General features: G+C 43.0%; 2 protein-coding genes across 2 annotated transcripts in view; one reads left to right on the top strand and one right to left on the bottom strand.

Moving 5' to 3' along the window:
- Positions 1 to 12,188, bottom strand: part of ADAMTS2 (ADAM metallopeptidase with thrombospondin type 1 motif 2) — a 191,091-nt gene that overhangs the window by 73,139 nt on the left and 105,764 nt on the right. The window lies entirely within an intron of this gene.
- The window catches only part of RUFY1 (RUN and FYVE domain containing 1), a 205,585-nt gene continuing 195,178 nt past the window's right edge, over positions 1,782 to 12,188 (top strand). Inside the window, exon 1 of the mRNA XM_050905567.1 lies at positions 1,782 to 1,785. The gene's annotated coding sequence lies outside the window, so the exon portion shown is untranslated. The remainder of the gene's footprint in view (positions 1,786 to 12,188) is intronic.

Here is a 12,188-nt window from a genome sequence, read left to right as displayed (position 1 = left end):
TCAATTAAATTCTCTTCAAATGGTGTTAACCCAAACTGCTGCTAAAAAGGCTAGACAAGTCAATAGCTGTTAGAGAAACAGTAGAAGCTGTTAAGGGTAAAACCAGACAGCTGCTCCAAAGCTTCAAGTAGTTTCTGCCTCCTGAACTGGAACAGTGTATAAAGACCATTTAGCCTCTAACCTGTTACTTTTGCAGAGTAAACGGGACATGTCAAAGCCAACACCAAAAAACCCTTTCAAATTGCCTTACAAAGCAGTTGCTAGAGTAATCAAGAAGTTAACTGAGAGCTCTGCTGACATAAGTAGTAAAGGCTACCAGTAATTAACACATTCTGTCTAAAACTGGTAAAAACAGAGTCACTCAAGATCTGAGTTTCTGCAATGAGTTACGGGTTTTATCCAAATACTGGACTTGCATTAGTTGAATTCTATCATCTGTTTCTACCTAGTTAAGAACTGGCTAACCAAGCCACTCCCTGTTTACTTGATTCTAAAACTGCCTGTGATCAGTTAAACAATGACCATAGGAAGAAATGGAAGAAATACAAAAACCTTCCACAAATCATCGGCTGTAACACCATAGTTTACATTTCATTTTAGAAACCAAAAGGTAGAGAGCTGTCCACAAGTATATCCATCTTCTTTATTCTTCCAAAAACCTAAATGTTTAGATAGAAATACTGATCATACAAACACTAAAATATTAATTATTAACACATACTGTGCTAACAGAAGTAGTAATGTGGTCCCCTCATCTGAAGTCAGAACAGACTCTATCCTCTTTCAGTTCTTGCTGAACAAGAGAATGTTACTCTTTCAGTTGTACAACAGAGAAATTCTTTATATTTTCCCATTACCCCAAAAAGAAGAGAAGTCTACAAAGCTAAACAGCAAAGCTAAACACTAACTGAACTTACTTTAAAGAAATAAAGTGACATCTTGTAGCATGGGGGAAGCAAGGCTGGAGGGAAAAGTAATATCTTTTGGTAGCTGAAGAAGGCACACTTTGTGTGTCAGGGTCTCTTCAACAGATTATTGTACCCTAAGAGCATAGCTTCCTACCTGTCTCCTCAGCAACACGAGTACCACAAATACTGTCTCCTTCAGTCCACCTATAGTATCTGTTCACGCAGATCTGAGACCATAAATCAGTGCTGAAAAGTAATGTTTTTGAAAGTCAGACAAAACAGTGTTTACTTGTCTGACAACAGTGCTATTCAATTATGCAATAAGAAAAAGATGTGAAAGTACCACAGTCAATAAAGACTCCGCTTGGCTTTGGTGCCCTGGAAGCCCCCACGAGTCCTCAACAATTATTTTGGACTTGCAGGACTCCGCATGATCTGCGGTGTGGAAGCTGGACATGTACTTATTGAAGCTGACACTAATCAATACCCATCACTTTCTCACTGGTTTCAACTTTATTAGAAAAATGATATCAACAGCTGCTACTGTCCCACTGAGCTTCACAAGAAAGCAGAGGGCTGATGTTATCTAGGTGCTCTCATTGCCTGGTTCTCCAGCTGATCTTCATCTGAGCTCCTGGCTGCCTTCAGTGCAAAGGCTTCCATTTGACCTTTCCTATACTTCCCTTAGGATCAGAGAATTTTAATTTATTATTTTTTCACTCTTTCCAATCTACTTCTGGCTAATCTTCTCTAAAATTTCTGAAGCATTCAGAAAGGTTTCTTACATTCTGGTTTTAGTCCAAGGTGCCTTAGTCTGAAATACTGCAGTGCAGCTGGGCAACTCTATTTTGCTGAATAACTGCCTCACCAAAAACAAGTTTTGATTGTTTCGAAATGATTTTCAAATTGAACTGCAGGCTTTTTGAGGGATAAAAAAAAAAATAAAATAATGGAGCAAGGACCCATGTTTCATTTCAGTGAACATATATTCCACAATATGAAAGTGCCCAACCAGCTCAGGCTACAGCAGAGAGGAGGAGAGGGGGACATGCAACCATGCAAGCACCTGGGGGTGTTTACTTTCCAATGACAGAAGCCAGCTCTAGCTTGTGAAGTTGCAAATGTTGCAAAGTTAGTCCATGCCTTAGTTCTCTGAAGTATAACATGCATTAAAGGAGTTAGTTCACAGAAAGAGCCGAAGGGCTGCACCTTGCCAAAACACTGGAATCTGTGGGAGTTCGACACAACCAGGCAATATGAGGGAGATCCTCAAATCCTCCAGCGCGAGAGCTTGTTTTTTGCAGAGACTGTCTAGCTTTAAGCTATTACCTACCTCTTGACCCAAAAGGCCATTTAAATGGGCGACTGTTATCCAAGTCTTCAGCAAAGTTTCTCAGCCTTGCTAAAAATCAGGAAATACTGATTCTGAGCAGCCAGCTGTGGGGGGAGAAAAAACCCATACCAAAAAAACCCCCACCACAATGAAAAAAAATCACAATGTGAAAAGAAGGGAAGCAAGCCAGCTAGCAAAGGGAAAAACCTTTTAAAGGTGAAACTACAAAGCAGGAGTGTCAAACTGCGGTATGAAATTAGTGCAGCAACCATTACACATTGCATGAGTTCCAGCTACCTCTTCTGAGCAAGCCGTAGCTGTGGGCTCCGCGCTGCCGTTTTTATGTTTGGGAAGCTAAATATTTTCAGACAATTCCACTAAAATTATGATTAAAAAACTCACCTGGAAAGCCAAGTAATGCTCTGGGAGACAAAAGAGAATATCAGTATTTGGATCACCTAAAGTACAAGGAAAGTCAGTGAAGAACAAAATGTCTGAAGCATTAACCCGCCAGGATTATTTCTTAATGTCACAAATTCCAGGTCCATTTGAAGTCTCACAACAGAGAAACTAAGGCAACCGATTGAACTTCCTTGTGAAAAGATTAAAAAAAAAAATTCTATAGAGTACAGCATGTGGTCTTGCAGATATGTCCTGAATTTACCCAGGAAGACTGACGCTTGTTGCAGAAACCCTCTGTTGCCGTTAGTCAAGGCAAAGAGAGGGTAAAAAATGTACTTTCTCGTCCGGCTGCAAATGCAGCTCCTCTCGCTTTGTTTCCCAGTCTTCCAGGCCTGGATCTAGCTCAATCCAGACATTACCTACAGCTATTGATCTCATCAAGGCCAAAAACATGCCAGGTGGCCTGCAAGCAATATCCTACCCCACTGGTATCAGCAGCTGAATTTCAACAGAGCCACGTTTCCACCTTCTACTTGCGACTCAGAATAACCTCCAGAAAACCAACACCCTTCCCCAAAGACAAGTCGTGGCAAAACCCCAACAGGTTCTGCAGATAACCATCTGGGCAAGGAAAGGGTTCACGTCAAAACGTGTGTGAGGGGGAAGAAGGGTTGTTTGGGTTTGGGGAGAAGAGTTGCTCTGTTTGGCAGATACACGTAGAACATGACAATGGAGCCAGAGGGCTTTGGGAAGAGACATTTGATGTGCTTTCAAGTGCAGGACCGCTGATGGAAACACCTGTGAAGAACTGCAAGAAAAGAGGCAAAAAAGAGGCACTGATGGCACAAAAGTGTACGGGTCTGAAAACACATATTTGGGAGGAACAGGGGACTGAATAGAGAGAAAGAACCAAGTGACAAAGAAGCAATGCCTGGCTCCTGGAGTGGGGGCTGCTGACCACTGGTGGTTTCACGCTCTCCTGCACAAGCAGCTCGTGTTTCGCAGGCTCTGGGTAATGCAGGGTAGAGCTGACTGAACATCTGCTAGGGATGAAAATTTCCTCTAGGAAACCTAAGCAGCTGGTGGATTGGCAGGTAATTGTAAAGGAAGGAGCAGCGTTAAACCTCTGCCCTTGAAGCAGGTGCCCAGGGCTGCAGGCTCTGGCACCGGCTGAAGCCTCACTGCTGCTCCCGACAGGGGTGAGCACGGCAGGAGCACCTCTGCAAAGGGGCAGGATCACAGGTGGTGACACAAACGTCTTGGAAGACTGATGAAAAATGGTGAGGAGAGAGAGACCGCCACAACAGACAAGCACTGTGGCAAGGATCAGGCTGATGGGGCCAAACGGAGCCATTTCATGTATGCAGGATTATCACAGCTTGGCTGGCACCAGCACAGCCTTCTTCCTACCCCTGCCTTCCTGACACACGTTACCTTGGAATAATGTGCATGTAAGTAATACCAGCTCTCACTTTATGGAGTTTCCCCAGATTGACTGCTCCCTGGGAAAGCAGGGGACCAATACAGGAGTACAAGATCCCAGCTAGCATCCTCCGCTTCCCAACTCTTCCCCTTGGCACCCTGGGAGGAAAGGGAAAGAGGCCGGGAAGAGCCAGGCAGGGACTGAGCCTGTACCAGGGCAGCTAACACAGGGCTGCAGCCAGCCAGTGCCTGCACTGCTGCTTCTCTGCACCATGACATGTGGCTGCTGCTAAAGCTCGTGCCAGATCTGCTTAGACTGTAAATTCTGCAGGGCAGGGAGTGTCCCCCACTCGGTGCTGGCACCGTGTTATCGCAAGGCGTTCCCAGTGCAGGTTGGGCATTAGGTATAACTGTCATGTAAGCAGCTGATAGCAACAAGCCTTTTTTTCCCTGGAGCCAACTGCTTCCTCAAACTTCTGTAAATCTCTGCCTCCTAACATGAAGTTAGCACGGCTCCATAATTATGGATGTAGCATAAGGAGCAGACAAGCTGAATTAGGCTTCCGATTGCATGTCTAATTTATGTACAACTGCAGCAATTACAGATGCAAATTAAATAACTGTGCAGAAAATGGGTTTTATTAGCCATAACTAAAACTCAATAAAACTCAGTAGCTCATGCACATCTCTGCACTGAATGTGCCTCTTTAGAATGTCAATTAGAAATGTGAGAAACGACTGGGATTTTCTATTTCCTAATCTGAAAAAAGAAAAAAGGATAAGCTGTCAGAGCACATGTCTTTCTTCCACAACAAAATGAACAGGAGCTCTAATTGGCAATTTCAGAGCAACACATTGTTTTACAGACAGCAGTTCTATGCAGCTTTTAAACACATTATTTATACTCAGTCTTTCATGCCTGACATGGCTGAGAAAAGTCTCATCTAATAAAACCATATGCTAAATGTAATTCAGCTTCAGAAGAGGCCCACTCTGACTGCCTGGCAGGTTGGGATTTAAAAGTTTAAACTCAAAGCTGAGGAACACTGTGCTTAACTTCACAGCCCTTCTAAGATTTGGGAAGTTGGGGGCCTCTTAGCATCATGTCAAGTGGGTCCAGGGCTGTGAAAAGTCCCTCTGGATGTTTTAATGCTGAAACCACTCAAATCTTCTGTCATTCAGACTTAGCGTGAGTGCTGCCATGTCTAAGGAGCCAGTGCTAACCTGTCAATTTGTTTAAAAGCAATAAAAAAAATTGTTCCCATTAAATCAAGGTTAATCCTCCTGCACAGTTCTTATACAATTTCCTGTTATGTGTGATTAAACCTACTCCATATATATGTAGCACAAACACCTGGATAAAAAGTTTATATCTACCACGGTGTGTCTACACTGTCCACTTGCTTCATTCCTTGTTTTGCAAGGGAGAGGGGAGTTTCCTGGCTGGCCGCATTACACACACGTGAGTTAATCACTCTGGCTCTGACCGGGAGTGACCGTTGGCTCTCAGCATGGGAACCTCGGCGTGTTCCTGTATAGCCACCTATACACAGCAGGTCAGAGCATACCACTGATGCACAGCATAGAAATAAGCCAGGATTTCCAGCTACAGTACCGATAATTCCCACTACGCATCACACATCCTTCCTTGCCCACCTAGCTGCAGGCAGAGGCTTAGGAAGGGCTCCATTCCTCCCCGGCCACCCATGTACATCCCAGGCAGGGTGGGATTGCCCAGGTCCCCGCTCCAGGGTGCTCTGGCAGCTGCCAAGCAGAGCCAGCCCCTGGACACTAGGATGAGACAGAAACACCCAGCTTCTTGCATGGGACAGGCAGCAGACACCAGAATGGGAGCAAGCAGCGTGCCACGCTTAGTGGGTCCCCTTGTCTCCAGGCTCCCTCAAACGTGGCTTCCACTGGTGCCCTCTTCTCCCACTGATGTCTACGGATGCTTTCCGCTTCCTCAGCTGTCCCGCTTCATGATGCGTTACTTCCAATACAGCATCTTCCTCAATGCACACAGTAATACAGGTGGGACTTGCTGCATAAGATGAGCAGGATCATTGCTATTCCTACGCCGCTTCCCAATGGACCTGGTCCTGCACACGGTGCTCTCCCTGCCGCTGCCCTGAGCTCCTCCTGCCAGGCCACAGCATGGACACTCATTCTGGATGCAGAAACCTCCTTCAAAATTTAAGTATACCACATCCACTGACTTCCCCTTATCTCTTGTGGCAGTTATACCCTCAGACAACTCCAGCAAATTACTTAAGCATGACCTCCCTTGCCTGAATGTCTGCCAGGTAGTCTTAATTAAACTGTGCATTCCCATATATACTCTCCACAACACCCTGAGGAGAGGTTTCCAAGATTTCCTCATATTGTGTATTCCCTTGGATCATCTATCATTAAACAGCAATAATGATAAGCAAAATGAAAAAGACAAGAATAGTTTTGTATCTGCAGAATGATAGCACACAAAAAATAAATAACTAGAAATCAGTTATTAGACCGGCCACCGTGCCTCTCCCCAAACAGAGACCTTGAGATGCTGAGCACTTCACTACAGCTACTGAAGTAAAAGATTTTCAAACATCGTGGTGATGAACATGGAGTAAAATTCAAAGAAGATGCATTCAGAACAGATCTTATCACAAGAAGGATAATCTAAGTTGCTAAAAGAGAAGAAGGACCAGAAATATTGATTCTGCTTATTATTTAAATAATAGAAGCATTTACATGGAATCATTCCAGCTTTCGTAACGAAGAGACTCATATCAAAGGCGTTATCACTTGATAATTAATTTTTTCTGTTGCAGTCCTAGATTCAGACATTCCAGATTCCATAAAAAGCTTTAAAAAACCCAACCCTCATTGAGCCCACTCCCCTTCCCAAACTGGTTCCCTCCTCTTAAATCAATGTTACATCTACTGCCAGTCTGAGTGGGTGCAGGAGCATCTTGCAGCCACCAACTGCACCCAGCTCCGCAAAAGCAGAGGGGCAGGCAGAGCTCAGCACAGACTGCCTCGGCACTCAAAGGAAAAATCTTCTCTTAGAGGTGAACTGCTCTGGAAATGGTGATTCTGTAACGCTGGGCACAACCAAAGGACAGAGACTGAACCACGCTCTCCAAACCTCCAGCTGACAGTCACATCAGTGGGGCTGTAACACAACAGCAGCAGCATCGTTGGCCCCAGGAGTTTGCCACAGAGCATGTAACATCCAAAGAACGTGAGCAAGGTAATGTAAGGCACAGGTTTATTAATCCTGTCAAAAAACAATTTAAGGAGATTTAGGATTTACACTTATCCCATGCCTGATTTAAAAAGGTATTTTAAGTCATACCTTTGTTTCTAGCTGTATTTTGTAGCTGACCTATTTCTGTTCATAACTAACACTGGGGTTTTGTTTTACTCCAGGATCAAGATACATATGGAAAAATGATCTGGGTTGTATTTGGACTGATGCAACAAGATTGTTACCTAAATTCTGAGTACAAGACTCTGCTGTTGCTGATGAGTGAGCAGGAGAGAAATCAACTTGATTTTGTGATCCAAGCTTGACTTTACATAGCTCAGCACTCAAAGAAATGCTCTATTTCTAACAGCACAATGAAATCTGGCAGCATTTCCACAGCAATGCATACGGAAGTTTACAATGTCATCTCTGCAAAGTCATTTTTCATAAGAGAAGTACAACCACGACTGAACCATGCCATCAAAAAATTCCTCCACTGCAACCTAGCCCAGGGAATGTCAGGCAAATAAAAACCCAGCTGGTCACACCACAGCTATCCCATTCATGTAACACAGGAGTAGCTGAAGAGAAAAAAAAATGCTTTTAATTAAAACTAATGTTTCAATAATTCAAGAAACTACCTGCTCTTACGCCTGCTGCTGGTAGTCGGTTGGCTGAGGACACCAATGTGGGGCAGAGAGTTAGGATGTTGGGCAAGGAGATGAGAGGCAAATGATGGAAAAATGGGAGGAGGAGAGGCATACACATGGCCAAACTTTGCCTCTTTAAAACAGATGAAAAAAATCAGGGGATACTATTTTATGGAGCAATGGATCTAATAAGAGGATAGTTACAGTCATTCACGGTGGTCTAGAGAACAGGAAACTCTATGTGAGATAAATGAATTACACCACAGTAAATGCATGGGTACATCCATTTTGGATTTGGACCTTGTACGTGCAACTGGTGTGAAACCACAGACAAGACTTGGTATTGACATCTGTGGTTTGTGGGCAGCACTTCCATTACCCAGGCAGGATGCAGACTCACTGCAGCCAGAAGACCTATTGAGATCGTCTAGCTAGAAGACATAATTTTCTTACATTGCATACAGTGCATCTGTGTTAAAAATTAATGAAGACTCAGGTACAGCTATCAATAAAGATGGACAAAAGTGAATACAATGTGCAAGAAGTTTCTGTGCATCTGAGGAAAAGAGTCACTTTCAGTCTTCCAAGCAGAATACCACACACGGTTACTTTGCTAGTGCAGCATCCCCAAAAGTCAGCGCATCACCAGATGCCATCGATCCGTGCCAGGTTATGCAAGGTCTAGAGCACACTTCCTACAGAAACTTGCCGAAACAGAAATCCTTTTAGTACTTAACTTGAGATTTTGTTAAGATTCACTTAATCTACCTTCTTAAAGTACATTTACAAAAGCAAAAATGATCAATAACTCCACCATTAAATTGCATTACTTTGCATAAGCAATTTGGGACAATACATTAAGTAAATGAATGAATAATCCTTGAAATCTACATACAGTCGGACAACAGCTTTAATAGCAAATCTCTGCTGGAAGGAAAACCAGCAATTCAGACGACTCACTCAATCTACAAGGCAACTTATGAAAACCAGAAAACAATCGGTTTCATACTGGAAGCAAGTGGATTAACTTTAAAAGCGTAGCAATTTATAGCTATTACAATTTTTTTGACAACCTAAATTTCCAATTTCAGCAGCCAGAGTAGGTGAAGCTTTAAGCACAAAGAGCTTCTCATTGATTCAGTATGTCTGTACAGTTTAATTCTGAAAAATCGATCATTGTGCATTTCCTCCAACACTTCTTTTTTGTAGCATCCTCCTAAACAATTCATTATTATTGCTTATTGCTAAAATAGAAACGGTGATTCCACCACTCTCAGCCCTACTAAATCATTATTTAATGCTGCATGGCTGCCCTCCTTATATAAAGGGATAGCTTGGTTTATTATGAAGAACATTATTATTAAACATTTCTCAGTTGTGTTTATAGCTGGTGGCTATGATTTTAAGAATTCTCTGTTTTCTTTGAATAGACTTCCCTTGCCCCACCTATGTTGTGTCAAGCTCTTGGAATCACCTCTAAGGGAAAGGGTCACTTTTGGCTTATGAAGTATCCCCGGGCAAAAGCCAGAAGCTATAAACATGAATTTTTCATTATATTAATTCTCCTAGTTTAACCATGCAACATGACTCTTCAAGATAACTGATACGGAATTTTAATTGTGTGTGAAATATTCAGTCTTTATAAGCCCCCTTCCTAACCTTTTTTATACTGGAGGGAGCTTCTGCCAACAAACACTGCCTCTTAGCTAATGTTCAACTTTCTTTGTAATTCACTTTCCTGACCTTTTATTTTGACATTTTCACCTCATATATTAATTTCTGCCTGCACTGAATACTGCAGCATTATAATTACTTACATATAAACCTTTCATCATATCTTTCTTTGGACTTTGTTAGAAGATACTGTATATCAAATAACAGCAAATTTCACATTAATCAGCTGGCCTTTCAGAAGAACAGGCTGCCAGCAGCCGGGAGATGATCACACCTAGAGCCTCTCTGCCACCAAGTATGGGTCAGAGGAGCCTTCTGCTTTGAGGGAGCAACATGAGGCACCCCAAAGAGAGAAACCAGCCTTCCCAGACCTCCCACGGCACCTGTGGACGTGTCCCCAGCCTTGCCCTCACCCAGCTTTAGGGCAGCAATAAATGAAGCAGGACACCAAGCACCCTCCCTGCACATCCCAGGAGCCCCACCGCCCCAACAAGCCTTCAGACAGGCTTGAGAGTTACCTTTCTCATCCTGCTCTCTGCATTAATGGATATTACGGGCAATTTAAACCACATTTTCCAGTGAGTTTATTACCCATATCAAGGAAAAAAACCACATAAACCATGCAGGTTTTATTGTATATTTTTATCTATGGCATATTCACACACAATCTATTACAAACGGGTCAGATGCAGTGACACACTGAAGCAGTCACATTCAATAAAAGTTTTTCTCGCCTGGTTTCCATGCTAGAAACAAGGAATGGAAACCGCACAAGGTGTAATTCAGGTGATCAGCTCTAGTAAGGTGGTGTCCTTTGGACCCGACACCTCCTAAAAGCAGCCCAGCGATCCACCTGAGGGTCTGCCACAGTGAGGTGGCATACAGTAAACAGTGCTTTGTGCATCCCTGGATGCACCAAACCGCCACGCGAGAGTCTGACCTGCCTCACCAGACGAGAGGAGACCTGTCTGGTTGGTAACAAGCACTCGGTTCAGCACCCGTTCTCCATGGTATTTCTGATTCTTCAGGATAGAGATGAAAGCCTCCAAACCGCCCAGGTGATTGCAATATCCCACGGTGACTTCCATACACCAGCATGGATTTCAGCCCTCCTCTACCTTGCTGGCTCCTCTTCCCACACCACAGCAGTGTTTAAAGTAGCATCTTTCCAGGGACAGGCAGGTGTTGGGATGACAACCCACAGCAAGCAAGAGAGAGATTTAATTTCTCAAAGTCCCAGCCTAACTTCTTTCTAGTCCTGTTCCATAAGATATCATAAAAAGCACTTAAATTTTTTCCACAGCAGCCGCCTTCAGAAAGCCTCTTGGATGCAATTGCTCTAAATACAATTCCAGCCTTTTTGGGTTTTTAATCTTTTAGTAGCACTGGAGGAATTGTAGGACCTTCACAGCTGCCACAAATTTTTTATACCTAGACAGAAGAGATGTTCAAATAATGTGTGCAAGCAGCACAGATGTTCTTGCATTGTTCTTCCAGCTTCCACTCAGCCAAGGCCCTTAGTTCTGTTATTTACCATGGAGACCAGTGAAAAACTAATCCAAATATGTGGGTGAATGGAAGTAACCTTGTCAATAGTTCTGAGAAGTGGGTATGTGCTCAGTGGAGCAAGAGAGACAGAAAAACACACCAAAGCCATTTCAAACATCATACAGTGTGAGCTGCAGTCACACTGAAACTATGCGTCAGTGGAAAATATCCACAACTCTGTTATCCATCCTTTTATTTTACTAGCTAATAAAGATATAACCCAAATGTTTGCAGGCAGATACAGCTGAGTATTCTTCATGTAGAGATATAGTGTCCTGAATCATCTAGTATCCTGAACATTAAACAGACTGAGATTCTGGGGCAATGCTTGACATGCAGGATAAAATTGCACAAGAGAGAAAAAGAAAGATGCAACAGCTGATTATGTACATGCTGCCATATATTAAATACATTTTCTGGAGTAGAAAAGTATATAGGGACAACATCACAGAGATGTTGATGGGTTGCTCAGCCCTTCTGGTTCCCATAAGGCATTTCACATTTCTCTTCCTTCCTCTTGTCAAGGTCCTGCCTTGCACCCAGTTTAGTGCTAGTCCTTAAAGAAAATCTCCACTCCAAAATTTACAAGCACATTTTCAACTCCTGATACTAATAAGAGATTTTCCCACTAACTTAGAGAGTCACAGTTTCATCCCAATCTTTGCAAAATAACCAAAATGCAACTAAGAACACAAGCATTGCTAAGCAGACATCATCCGTGCCAGAGATAATCCTGTCACTGACGGGACTGTGAGGTATTTATCCCGTATTTTTGCTTTCCAAGACCACCAGAATAGTGTTTTGTTAGTACACTTGGAGATATCATTAGCTCAACCGACATGCTATTTTATTGGTCTCAAATTCAAAAGACAAGTCAGCTCAAAACTCCAACCACGATCTTTGCTTCTAACTTGCTAGGAAGAAGCAGAGAGCTCACAATCAATGTCCCACTATTTTTTAAATACCATTTCAAATCTCTCTGAGCAGATTATTTCAAAGCTTGATTCCAGCTC

Source organism: Gymnogyps californianus, chromosome 14 (assembly GCF_018139145.2).
Source record: "Gymnogyps californianus isolate 813 chromosome 14, ASM1813914v2, whole genome shotgun sequence".
Lineage (NCBI taxonomy): Eukaryota > Metazoa > Chordata > Aves > Accipitriformes > Cathartidae > Gymnogyps > Gymnogyps californianus.
Note: the sequence above shows the minus strand (reverse complement) of the source record. Positions and strands in the feature narration are given on the sequence as shown.